Here is a 12,836-nt window from a genome sequence, read left to right as displayed (position 1 = left end):
CTTTAAACACCAAATTCTGGAAATTCTGATTTTTTACAGTTTTGCTTCATCTTCCCCAGCTGCAGGCACTGAAAGAACTGTGGGGGGTGATTAATTGTGAAGGTATGGCATATATACATCCTCACAAACACACACAGCCCTGTTGCAAAGAGGAGCACAGGAGATTCACAGTAAGGAGCAGGTTAGGATTTCTTCAGAGCTACTGCAGAGCTGCTTGTGCTTAAAAAGGAAGAGAATTAAACAAAGGAGCTTTGAAGTATTACTTTCATATGACTACATCCTCTCCCAGACTGGCACACACCGGAGGGTGACATTTCAGTTACATCCACTCTCCTGGGCCTGTCCCCTGGCTTAGAGCATGTACAGCACAAGTGGGTGGTGTTCAGTTTTCATTGCCTTTTTGTCCCAAAGCTGGAGGCATCTTTTTGTTTTAGTGGTTCCTTGTGCTCCTTGGCAAGGCAGAGATAATGCCCTGAGCGGGATTCTATTCACACAGCAGCAGTGGATTAGAGATTTGTTTTTCCTTTTTCACAAATTGGTATAGCAGATGGTATTGGGGAAAGAAAATGCATGCACTACAGGGATGCAGCAGAACTTCCCGGATCCTTGCTGCACTAAAGGGTAGATATATGCAGGCCAAGAAATATGAATACTGCCTCCAATTTCTTATTTCCGCTTTCAGAGCAGAAGCCCCATGTGCTTCCCAGCTGCCAGTGCTCTCCAGAGTATCAGAGACAAATTCAGTGGTATTCTAGCTTTAATGCCTAATGGGTCGCTATTGCTCTTACAGCCGATCATATCCAAAAAGGAAGTTATCACACTGCTAAAGTGTAATGGCTGCTTCTTTTTGGCCCAGAGGTTTCTGAGTCAGTTAGGGTTACAGTCACAACTTGCACCTATACTTAAGCTGCTAGCACAACTGTGTGAATACTGTATCTTAACTCTATAACTCAGCCAATGGGTTGAGGCAAGGGCTAAATACCTAATGTGCTCAATCTCAGCAGAAGCTAAGATTCCAGCCCTTCCTTTGCCTAAAGGCATGTGAGTGACACGTGTAACAACAAGCTCCCCTCTGCAAGACCCCTTATGCTGAGAGCCCCAGGGGACAAATGGTCTGAGACTGGAAGGATGTGCACTGCTCATTTCCATGGGAAGAGCGTGTCCATTTGAACATTTAGTGAGGGAAATTTGGGATGACCACTGTCACCACACAAACAGAATAGTCACAAACAGTGTGAAAGGGAATTAACTTCAGGAAATTCTCCATATATCTGGTGCACAGTTTAACAAGAGACAGTATGCAGAAACAGCTCCTCTTCCCTTCTGCATTAAGCCACAATTTTCCTCCCTACTCACACTGAAAGCTTAAAGGAAACTGCCAACTGTTCCTGGATAAAATACAATAACATATTGACAATATATTGACAATATTTACAGTTCTCGGCCCTTGACATCCACTTACCATTGTGGACTATTTAATAACTGAAGGGAAAGGCGGAGGCTGCAGTTTTCTCCACAACAGCAGCATCTTCTCTTTGTTCTTATCAGCTTTATACTGGTTTCTTATAGCTAAATAACATCAGGAGGACATTATCAGCAGCAGTGCCCTTATCAGACAAAGCCAGAAACCCACCCAAAAGTCATTGAATAGATTGGTTCTTTTCATCGAGCAAAATACATCCTACTGTAGTTTTTCTTTAGTAATGCATTTTGAAGCCTTTCTGTGCAGTATGCTTGACACTTAGTCAAGTGTCCTTTGCACTGACTGCTGCCGTAAGTTACCGCTTTGGAACAAAAGTTGTCTCTTTCAGAGAAATAATTGGAAGAGGGAGGTGAAGAGTGACTTCAACACTGCAAATTTGTCTGTATTTTGTGCAACAGGATGGAAGACTTCACTCCAAGGATTCAGACAGGGACAAGGTCCCTCTCGTCATTTATGGTAATATTGAAGGGATAATGGAGAATGTAATTTTATCTATGAAATTTTGCAAGGTAAAATAAACAGGAGCATTTCTCCCAGAGTGTTGAACCTGGAATGCTGTAGCAGACCTTGGGATACTGCTCCCTTATAGTCTTGGACCACCATGTACTTCCCTCCAAGCAAGAGACAAGATGTAACCCTGAGTCAGTTCTTGCTTTCTCCCTCGTGGGAGTGAGCAGCTGCCATCTTCTTCCTGCAGCACAGCCCTTCCTTGAGCCCTGCCTTTGCTGCAGTGGTGGGGGCTCTGCTCCTCATTCACTTCATATCATGCTTTCTCCTTGCCTGTCCATCTTGGAAGCATAGGAAGAAGCAGTTAAACATCTTTTTCCATGAACAAGTGAAACAGTGGATGTCACAACTAACCCAGCAAAGGGAGTGGGACTGTTTTATGATCTTTTATTTAATCGCCAGACCACTCAGGAGGATGTGTTACACCCTGAATTTTTGTACAGATGGAAGGACATTCATAGCAGCATTCAGTCTTTGTCTCTCAGTCCCACCTCTCCTTTTTTCTATTACTTTTCTGCTGGATACTTGGGGCTTGTTCCAGACAAGTAACCTATGGCAATAGACTCAGCCAAGAGGGCACTCTTGGAGTGCATTGCACAGACAATGAAAGAATTGGTGTGGGGTGGAACAGGGACAGACATAGCTCTCTTTCAGCAGCTGTCTCAGAAGACTCTATTAAAGCAAGAATTCTTGGGCTGTGACTTGTTACCTGAAAAATACATAGGTAACAAGAACAGGAAGCAAATGCTCAGACTGGTTTGTCTGCATGAGACAGTGACTTTCTAATGGATACAGAATTTCAGATGAACAAGAAGATGCTTCTGACATGTTTTAGGATTGGCTCTAGGGACTCCTAGACAAGCAGACTTTCAGAGCTGTGTGTATTTAAGCGCAGCCCCATCAGATCGTATACAGAGAGATGCATTTCACATCACCTGGAGGAGGAAAATACAAGACCCCTTTCTGCACTTGCTTTGTCCACTCTGATGTCCTTGATGTTGTGTGTAGTTCTCCAGAGCTGGATTGAAAGCACTTATTCAAAACAATATAATCAGTGTGATGGATGGCCATTTCCAGTATTCACATAAATGCTTTCTTAACTCATTATATCCAACAGGTAATGATGGAGGAAATAACCATAACAGGCCTTAATGTAACAAGCATCTAAGTACATGTGCAAACATTTTCTTGATTTATGCTGGAAGACAAGCAACTGCTGGGAATGTGTCTTTACCAACAAGTGCAGGAATTCTTTGTGCTTTGTATATCTTTTATTTATTTTGTTGGGTTTTTTTTGTCTGATAGTTTTTTATATGGCCAAAAATAAACCAGAGGATGGTGTCCTTAATTTCAAACTTGAAGAGACTAAACTTGATACAGTACCTATCTTGTGACTAGAAATCGCAGACAGAGTTTCCCAAACGGTTCCCCTTACCCTTCATTTTTCAGTATTAAAGGAAAAAAATGGAAAATTGCTTTCACTGCAGGGAAAAAAGCATGTATTAATTGTACTGCAACAATATACACTTGCATCAAAATGACAATTTTTTCCCTGTCAGCCGTGCTTTGGTGAGAAGCAGTGAAGTACATACACCGGAGATGATAAGCCTGCACCACTCTTTCTCATCTTGCTTTAAATAGCCTCCAATTATTATTATCTCAGACCTTCAGCCTGGCTCTCTAATAAAACAGTTTTGCATTAACAAATTCAGAGTGGCCTTAGAAGAGTGTTTATTATGAAAAGCTTCAGGAGCAAAGAAAGGATTTGGCAAAGGAGTTTCTTGGAACTGCATGAAGCAAGCAAAAGTTTGCTTACTTTATGAATTCCCATGCCAATGAGTGTAGCATATAGCCAATGCAAACATCAGTCTTACAGACACTGTTGATGCCTCTGTTTGGTGAGCACTAAAGTCCCTGGTTAGGGGTAAAGCAGCTGCAGCTCTCTTGGTCCTTCTGTCCCTAGGAGCTGCAGCTGTCTTCAAGGAGATGAAGACAGTGGCTGATGTTTTCACATAGAAAGGCATCTGCTAATCGGAAAAGGGAAGACAGCTTGGAGGACGTGATAATCACAGCCCATCACTAATGCAGATAACAACGTTTCTCAGTCATCTCCTGACTGTGTATCTTTTTTCTGCCTCATTGGAGTCCGGGGCGGAGAATTGGGATTGTTATTCATATACCCAACCTGGGTTCTTCTTTCAAACAGTATTCCAGATGGCCAATGATTTTGATTCAGATGAACAGTTCATTTAGTGGTATCGGGATGAAGATTCACTGATTTCAAGAGCAAACAACTCAGAAGAAAAAAAACATAGGGGGGGAAGCCATAAAATACTGAAATGTGATAGATGTGAACTTGAGTCTTGCCTTAGAAAAAGGCTCATGAATTTTAAGGGTATTCAGACCTACAGAGGAAACCTTTACTCACCAGACAACTGCATGTACATATGAATTAAAAAAGAACTGGAACAGACAGGCTTCCTAGAATATTTTAGGACAATGAAATGTTTTTTTCATTATGCATCCATCATGCAAAATGTCAAATTCAGTTTGCAGAGAAAGTCAAAGCAGGAGCCAAAGAGGAAAAGAAGGTCTGAAGGTGAAGGAGCAAGCACCACTGAGGAGTGACAGAATGTCAGAGAGCAGGGCTCCTCCATGCCCCTGGCTGTTTATTTATTTTTATAGCTAGTAACTGTATATTGCAGCAGCAATTTCTTTCTTTATTTAAAAGCTTAGATTTACAGAGAAATAAAAGACCCTGAAGTTGTTTATTGGAAACTTCCATCCTCCTCAGGTTGATATTTCACTATTGTGTCCTTGATGGAGCAGAGAGGGGCATGTGAGGAGCACCTGAGCTCTGAGAGCCTTCTTTTGGTAGTTACTGGTCCTGCACATAAAGATTTGGAAATCTGGGGTCTTCCTTGTGCTCAAGGCACAAATATTTTCACTTGGCTTTTTATTCAGAAAGTAATTGATTCAGATCTTTGGCAATGGGAAAAGAATTTGGTGAAGACATCTGTCCAGACAACTATGTCCCACCCCAGCAGGACTCACTAGGCAGAAGGAAGAACTCCACTGCCATAGAGCTGCAGAGACCTCTTTTCATTTCCACAGCTGTATGTTTGATCACTGAATAGCCACAGGGGGTCAGAGCTTTTCCCCACTACAGATTTATACCAGTAAATATGTAGATTTTTCCCTCTGATGTTGTTAATCTTACTTAAAACCTATATGAGAGTAGAATGCAACCCAGTATGATCATTTTTAAAACAGGCAAGTATTAGCTAAGCTCCTAACTCTTGGATGAACTCTTCTTTTGCAGTATTGTGTGATGAAATGGGGTCTCTGAAAAGGTTTATTACTCTAGATTTAGACCCAGCTGGTTTTGTAATAATGGGTTCCTCTTCACATCAGCTGTCTTCTCAGAGGGCAAAGGCAATTAGAAAGCAGTGGAAAAGAAACACTACCGCGTTTACATTCTTAATAGCGTTGGCTTGATGCCCTGACTTCCTATGAAATCTGCTTCGAGGATGGCTATTAAAACATAAGGATGATTGACAAAAGAGTGAAGAGACTCGCTTTCGGGTCGTGGGTTTGCCCTCATGCTGGCACAGCAGTAATCAAAGCTCATCATCTGGCCAGCTGTGCCAGTCCCTGCGGATACGTTTCCATTAAAGGTTCCCCCGTGAGATATCACAGTGGGTACATGTGGAGAAGGCTGCACTGTCCCAGGGGCAGGAGAAGCAGTGATTTGATACCAATCTTAGAGACTCTGGTAAGTGGAGGAACTACTCTAATGTCCTCCCCTGACCCAAAAGTAGGCATTTTGTGTACTGCAAGGCTGCCTGCTCACTGGCTGTGAAAAAAGGGAAAGAAAATCTCAGGTCAGTGCATTCTCATGAATTAGTGTGAGAGCTTGGTTTTATTGCCTCAAACAGCTCAGAATGGCTCCAGGTTTCAATACAGCTTTTCTCTGACTTCCAACAAGTATTTTCAACACAAATAATGCTCAGGACATGGGAGTAGTACTTATTTGGTGCAGAGGGAACCAGTTTGATCAGTTGTTTCCACAGCACAAAGGTAAAAAGTGTCTGAAAAGAAAAAAAGGTAGCAATGTCCCAGTAAAGAATACTAATCCCGTAATTAAGCAGAAAATCCCTAGGACAAAGAAATATTCAAAGGTCTATTTACTGTTATTTGTGCCTAGGGAATTTCCTCTCTGATTCTGATAAAAATAAAAAGGATGTCATTTGTAAATATCTGTTATGTTTCAGAGAAAAAAAAAGAAAATCGGAGATTTTTTTTTCCCTTTTTTGGGTTTACATAAATGCAAAATGTAATGCATCAAACATTACTACAAATGCAGGCAATCTTTAAAGATCAATAAACAGTTCAGTGGATCTGAAACAGAGCAGTCTTGCAACCTTCCAAAATGGCATCCTTATGTTCTATATTAATTAAGTACAGATTTTCAAAAGACAGTTAACAGAGCAAATACAACCAGCAGGTTGGGAATGTTGATTACTCTTCCTTAATTGTGTTGTGAAGCCACCTCCACAGAAATAGAATAACAAATTAGCATGGAGGACAAAAGAACATGGAAACGACACAAATAAATAACGAAGGATGAGATAGGGAATGAGAAAGCAATGGAGACTAAGCTGTGCTGACTTCTCTTCTCATCCACTTGCACAGAGCTGGTCCAGAAGCCCCCCAGGGTCGCAGTGATGTCCACCAGCCATTTGCCCTGTGCCACAGCATCATTCCAGAGCCCACAGTGCCCAGGGATGTTCTCATTTAGCTATTGTTTATTACAAAGCAAAACACCCGCTCCCTGTCCACCCACCCTTTGCTGTTTTCTCCCACCTAAGACATGGAACACACGTTCTCAGAGTTCCTTGGCTTAAATTTAATTTTTTTGAGGCAATCAACTTCAACAGAGCTGCTGATTGCAGCAGGACAGGGATTAGCTCTGATGTGAACACTTAAAATAGCAATTCCCCACCTTCACAACACTAGTTCGCACACGCTGCATTCACTGCGGCCGTTGGGGGAAGAAAGGACTGCTACTTTATTTTAGGGAACATCTCAATGAACAGGCTTTTTCAAGGGTTTTTTTCCTACCAACTTTGAATTTCTCTAAAAGTTCCCACAGAAATCAACATTCGAAACTTGTCAGAGGGCTTTGAATCTTTTTTTAATCATCCATCAAGCAGGAAGATGGCAACAGGATGCACTGTGTCATGTTTGTGTCATTGTAATGTGAGGCTTCAGGGATGTGCTAAAACTACCAAAAAATTTTCAGACTCACTTTGGATAAGCACTTTAAAATAATCTCACTGTTCAGCTAAAATCTTTCTCATTGGCCATACTTCTGGCACAGCCTTTGCCACAGGATTTCCATTCCCGACTTGATGAAAGCACCTTGAGGAATGATAACTCCACGACTTTCTTCCTTGCACCACTTCAAATGAGAAGTGCATAAGAATGAAAAGCAGTGGGAAAGAAATCTGACTTTTTCAGCATTTATCACAGTTTATATCATTTCAGGCATGGCAGAATTGTGAGGGGATGATCTCATTTTACTGGAACAATTTTAACCCTCTCTGACACAGAGAATAGACAGTGATTGCCTGGAGGTTTCCAAAATAACTAAAAATAAAATGGCATCAAAAGTTCTTCAAAGAAAAATATTGTATTTTGATTAGACCTGAAAATTGCAGGCCTCTCTTCAATGCAGTGCTCGAGATTAATTCTGATGTAATATCCACTTTTCTCCAGGCTGTGGCTGAAAGCGAATCTGACCATCTGACCATCTACTCAGCTTCTGTGATGTCCAAGTTATACCTGAAAAGTAGAGACATGCAAAGAAAGGATACAAGACACTGCTGCCTTTCCATTTGGAGAAGTGTGCTAGTACAGCCTGGCCAGTTGTGAGAACACCTTTGTTCCCACAGCTGGTGTCCTTTGGGGAACAGTCACAGAATCATAGAATAGTTAAGGTTGGAAAAGACCTTAAGATTATCTAGTCAGAGACTTTACTATCTGACCCATGCACAGTTTTTTTGCGTGCTATTATTGTATGTATTCTAAATCATATAATTCTGCCATGATCTAAAAATCAGATCTCCATGATATTTCATAATCTTATCCAGAGCTTGCACTGGACCATCTGAACCACCTCGGAGCTGAATATCCACATTAGCCTACACAATTAGCCCCAGTCACCCATGAAGAGGGCTCATAGCTGAGGCTCAGTTCTGTGTAACTGCAAACAAGTGGCCAGCCTGGAGCACACACACTATGAACCTCTATCAAGCAGCAAACTGTGATGGCTTTGCTGGAAACACAGCTCTTCCGTCTACTCACACTGCTTTCTCTTGCCCTGGCTGCCTTCTCAGCTCTTCACTATGGCCTGTGGTTTCTGCTTCCCTTCACTCTGCTGTGCCTGCTGGTGAAGCCAGCCTGGTGTGCAGGCACTGTTGGTCCTCTCAAGCTGCTTGGCTACAAATGTTGAGTCCACCTGTCCTTCTGCCTTCTGCAGCCACCTGGTCTTTGAGCTTTTCCTGTTGTTTTGGGTTTTTTTTATTATTATTGGCAGGAAATCCACCAGCCAAAATGGTTCTGGGCAAACCTGGCTCTCCAGTGAGTGTACAGCTCTGTACAGGTCATAAAGAGAGGAATGGAATAAAACCACCATGCTGGACAAGCAATTTCTGTGAGACTCGAGGACTGTGCCTCAGGCTGTGAAGACAGAAGACAAAGGGGACAATAACTGTTTGTTGGCTTGGCAGGACACCCGTTTCATTACTGCATTGGCAACCCCCCTAAAGAAACACTGCACACAACCAAACCATCAATCCATGTCTAAGCAGTAAATAAAGAAGAAAGATGAGCAAAGGGAGGAATATATGTAAACAGTTCTCACTCCTACAACAGTTTCTCATTGCTCTGATGTTTCAGCAGGTGCTGGCAGGTACTGTCCTCTCTCATCTCCCATAAACCTGTGGGGCACGTAAAATGAAAGACCTCTTTGAAAGGGTTTCTCAGAAGTGCTGAGCATTTTGAAATACTCTGCTAATACTATATGGACAATTCTGGTCTAATGGCTCTGGTTTAATGGCTCAAACACCAGCAGTAATGACTGTTGAGTTATGTTGTGGAAGAGGCTAGGAAGGACATTGTGGTCCCAGTTCCCCAGGCAGTTAGAGTATCCTTCTTGAAGAACTACTACGTGGCAATGCCTGATAAAACTCAGATAGGACATACTGGAGTGTACCAGTGTGGAGCCCAGTGAGAAAGCTTTAAAGACCAGAAAACTGCCAGGGAGGAGCAGACATTCATTGCTGAGGGCCTGTGAGCTATTTGTGCACATGCCCACGTGCTTTTTACCCTCTGAAGTTCTTTGTCAGCATCTCTCCATTCCTAAGATAATGGCAATGTTCTTATGCATAGGATATAGCAGGTGAACTGTTGTGTTCGTCTGAGTACAACATATCAAATACTCTGGAGAATTCAAAGACACGTCTTGCTAAACACTTTTCTGACAATTCCATATTGTCCAGTGAAAAATATGAATGCCATTTTTTTTAATGCCATGACTGTGGACAAAAGAAATAACACAAAACCCAAAAATGAATGAATTTCATTGAGTCTGAGCAGTTCTCAGATTCAAAGCCACCAGCCTCAATTCATTGCGACGATCAAAGCGCCAAGCAGTGAACTGAAATAGCGCATCCAGATTTGGAATCTCCTAACCTAAGACATGAGGAGCGATTTTATTTGTCTGATCCTCCTCCTCCACACCATCCTGGAGAGCTGATTTCTGAACTCCCCCCCCCACCAGCACATGAGAGACCTTTTGTGCAACGCTCGTGTGGGTAGAGCAGTTTGAAAACGAAACTTCCTCCAAGTGAACACAATTTCCTCCCAACTGCCTCTTCCTAAACCATGGAATAAAAATTGCAAACTCAACAGAGGCATCAATTTTCCCTAAGGCGATGAACAGGAGCTGATATAGCAAAAGTTTGCCTTTGTTTTGCTGTTATGGATTTTTTGTTTTGCTTTGTTTTTGTTTTGCTTCTAATGGCACCAATCTAGCTGTCCAAACTGTCTCTCTTCCCAGAGAATAATAATCAACTTCCTAGTTCAACAGCTTTATGTCATGAATATTAAAAAGAATATCTGAATAACACAGCTCCCCAGCACTGTGTCTCATCCATTCCAACCTCGTGAAAGAAGTTAGAAAAGAAGTCATCAAAATATTTTTAAAAGGGAGGAATGAGGACAGGATGTGATCACATATAAATATGTTATCAATGGGAATACTCGTTTACAAATATTAATATTCTTGCCTAGGAGGTGGACTAATTTCTTAACTTTTTCTGGAACCGTTATAGTCTATACAGCAAACTCAGAGCAGTATTAATTAGAACACTTATCTTTCTTCTCTGCTATCTTATAGCTGCTTTAACAAGAACGTTTTACCTTTTCATTCTGTACAATTTTAGTGAAAGTCTTAAATTAGCTACTCTCTACCTGACAGAAAGCTATTTATCCCCCTGTAGGTGTGATTTCTACATTTAGGACAAATTATGTGTTCAGTCTCATGCAGAACCCTTCACATGCTGAGGACCACAAAAGTTGTATTATTGGAAGGTAAAGTAGTTGTCGTGACTGCCACTTGTACCCACACACATTAGAAACCATATGAGCCAGGACAGCGTGAGGTAGCCTTGGCTGTCTTGACACAGGACTGCAGAATACTTGTATTGCCTATGGCCCTGAGAAGTCTTCTGTTAAACATTATTTGCAGAGCAAAGTTGTATTCAAACCTCTCCATACGTAGGTTGCACTGCATTATACCGGTTCAGCTGTCAGCTTAGATTCTGGGAGACAGGGCTGCCTAATTGGTATTTAGAGGATGTCAAGAGAACAGCAACAAGAGTAACAGGGTTTGATATGAACTTCTGCAGCACTTGGATGTCAGGGATGATACAATAGTACCTGGAATACTATTTCCCAAAGCTGCAGCAACCTGTACTTACTGTGCGTGTGCTAGTTCACTAACTCTGCTAGCAGTAAGAAGGGAAAGGAGGAGAGAAGAGCAAAGAGAAAGGGAGGCAGTGCTAGACAAGGTGGGAAGGGACAGGTGCTTGGGAAGAAAAGGGATATAATGGGATTCTCAGATAAAACTTTAGGAATTTCTGGGGGGAGCTGCTTAAACATTTCATACATATATACTATAAACAATAGTGAGCACATCAGAAATCTAAACAAGTTTTAAAAAGAAAAAGCATTTATTAGACTGCAAACTGGAACCACTAATGGTAATATAGAAAAAAAAAATAAGACAGAAAAGAAATAAACGGCTTCATTAACCCATCTCCCTCTCCCACCATGCCCCTGCAGAGCAGGTTGGGCTTCTGCAGTTGGCTCTTAGTCCAGGAAATTAGCCACTTTCTGGGTGCACACTTTTTGCTCTTTAGTCCATTCCCAAGAAGCCACCCAACCCTTGCATGCTCTGTACCTTCCAAGGGGCATTAACATCCTCCTAACGTGGAGGACAGTAGTACAAGGGGGCAATAAGGGTGGTTATCTGTACTGAGTACACTCAGGCAACACATACACCAGAAGATCTGCTTCCTGTAAGGTGTGAGTTGGTGAAAAGAAAAAAGGAGGAGAGGTGAGCAGCAGTGAAGCTCAGTTAAACTGAGAATCAGACATTAACTTTTTCCCTAATTTTTTCCTGTTAATGAGAGTCAGCAACAAAACACCCTTCCCACCCACTGAACTTGTACATCTCTACAGTCAGGATCCTGCCTACTCTGCACCTTTCTGCTTTCCTTTCTCTAAACCCTTGTGCTGCTGTTTTTGCTGCTGCCAGCATGAAACCATGACCCTGGAAGTGGATGAAGCGAACATGCAGGGCAGGCTCCACACAGCAGAGCCTGTCAAGCCTTCATTTAGCATGATGGAGAGCCTCGCCAAGGAGAAACACTCCCTTATTCATCACTATGTTGCTAACACCCTGCACGGAGACCCGAAATGGTTGCTTGGAGAAAGATAAGGTCTTCCTGGCATTTAACCTTACCTTCTGGGCTGTAGAAGAGGGAAACTGTGATTAACAGGCACCACCTTGCTGTATGCTAAGGGACTGAGCTCTGCCCTGAAAAGATGTCTCTAGAGCTGAGATACCAGGAGTTATTGTGGCTTTGGTGTCTTTTGGAACCACATTAAAAGAATAGGTATTGTGTTTCCAAGTGTGTTATATTTTTCTACCTACACTACTGGCCTGCCCAGCTTGCTGGGCCCAACATTACTTTGCTTACTGGGTCACCAGAGAGATCAAGAGACCTACCTTAAGGTGACAGAGTAGGACAACAAGCCCAAAAGCTGCCATATCGTGTCTGGCATAGCAGAATGCTTCTCCAGTGGGCAGATAGCATCTGAAAGTGCTGCCTTGGAAGTGGATGTGAGCCTGAATGCAAAGGGTTAAGTGAAGCACTTGTTATCCTTCAACTCAACACAGGTGGTGAAAGGGAGGTGAGAGGTGAGGGGGCTGCTGGGGAAGGCTTATAAGGCTCCAGGAGGGAAAGGAGTAGGGATGTGTTTTCCTCATTTCTGCTGGGCCTTCTGCTTGTGGACCCACTGCAAATCCGCCCTGCAAGCTGAGTGCTCTGGGAAGGATGAGTTCAGCCCTGCTTAAATTCATGAGGTAGGACACAAAGGGGTTGTTACTGAGAGCCTGACTGATGGTGTCTGTTACCCTGCTGTGGTGTAAGCTTGAGCGAGCCTTCTACTCACCAGTTCTCTGCAAGTAAATGTGATAGAGTATTTGTGAATC

At 42.5% G+C, this 12,836-nt stretch overlaps 1 long non-coding RNA gene across 1 annotated transcript; it reads right to left on the bottom strand.

The window, feature by feature from the left end:
• Nucleotides 1-6,875: 6,875 nt before the first annotated feature.
• LOC133215936 (uncharacterized) lies at nucleotides 6,876-12,470 on the bottom strand. Its single transcript, XR_009726518.1, has 3 exons — nucleotides 12,351-12,470; nucleotides 8,360-8,734; nucleotides 6,876-7,837 (listed from the first exon to the last, which is right to left on the bottom strand). It is a non-coding gene; the product is annotated as an uncharacterized LOC133215936 (long non-coding RNA).
• Between the last annotated feature and the right edge of the window lie 366 nt (nucleotides 12,471-12,836).

The sequence above is a fragment of the Neopsephotus bourkii genome, unplaced genomic scaffold (assembly GCF_033783945.1).
Source record: "Neopsephotus bourkii isolate Nb327-2 ecotype Australia unplaced genomic scaffold, CSIRO-AGI_Nbou_v1 NB_1016, whole genome shotgun sequence".
Lineage (NCBI taxonomy): Eukaryota > Metazoa > Chordata > Aves > Psittaciformes > Psittacidae > Neopsephotus > Neopsephotus bourkii.
The sequence above is the reverse complement of the archived record's forward strand: the minus strand, read 5'-3'. Positions and strand labels throughout refer to the sequence as shown.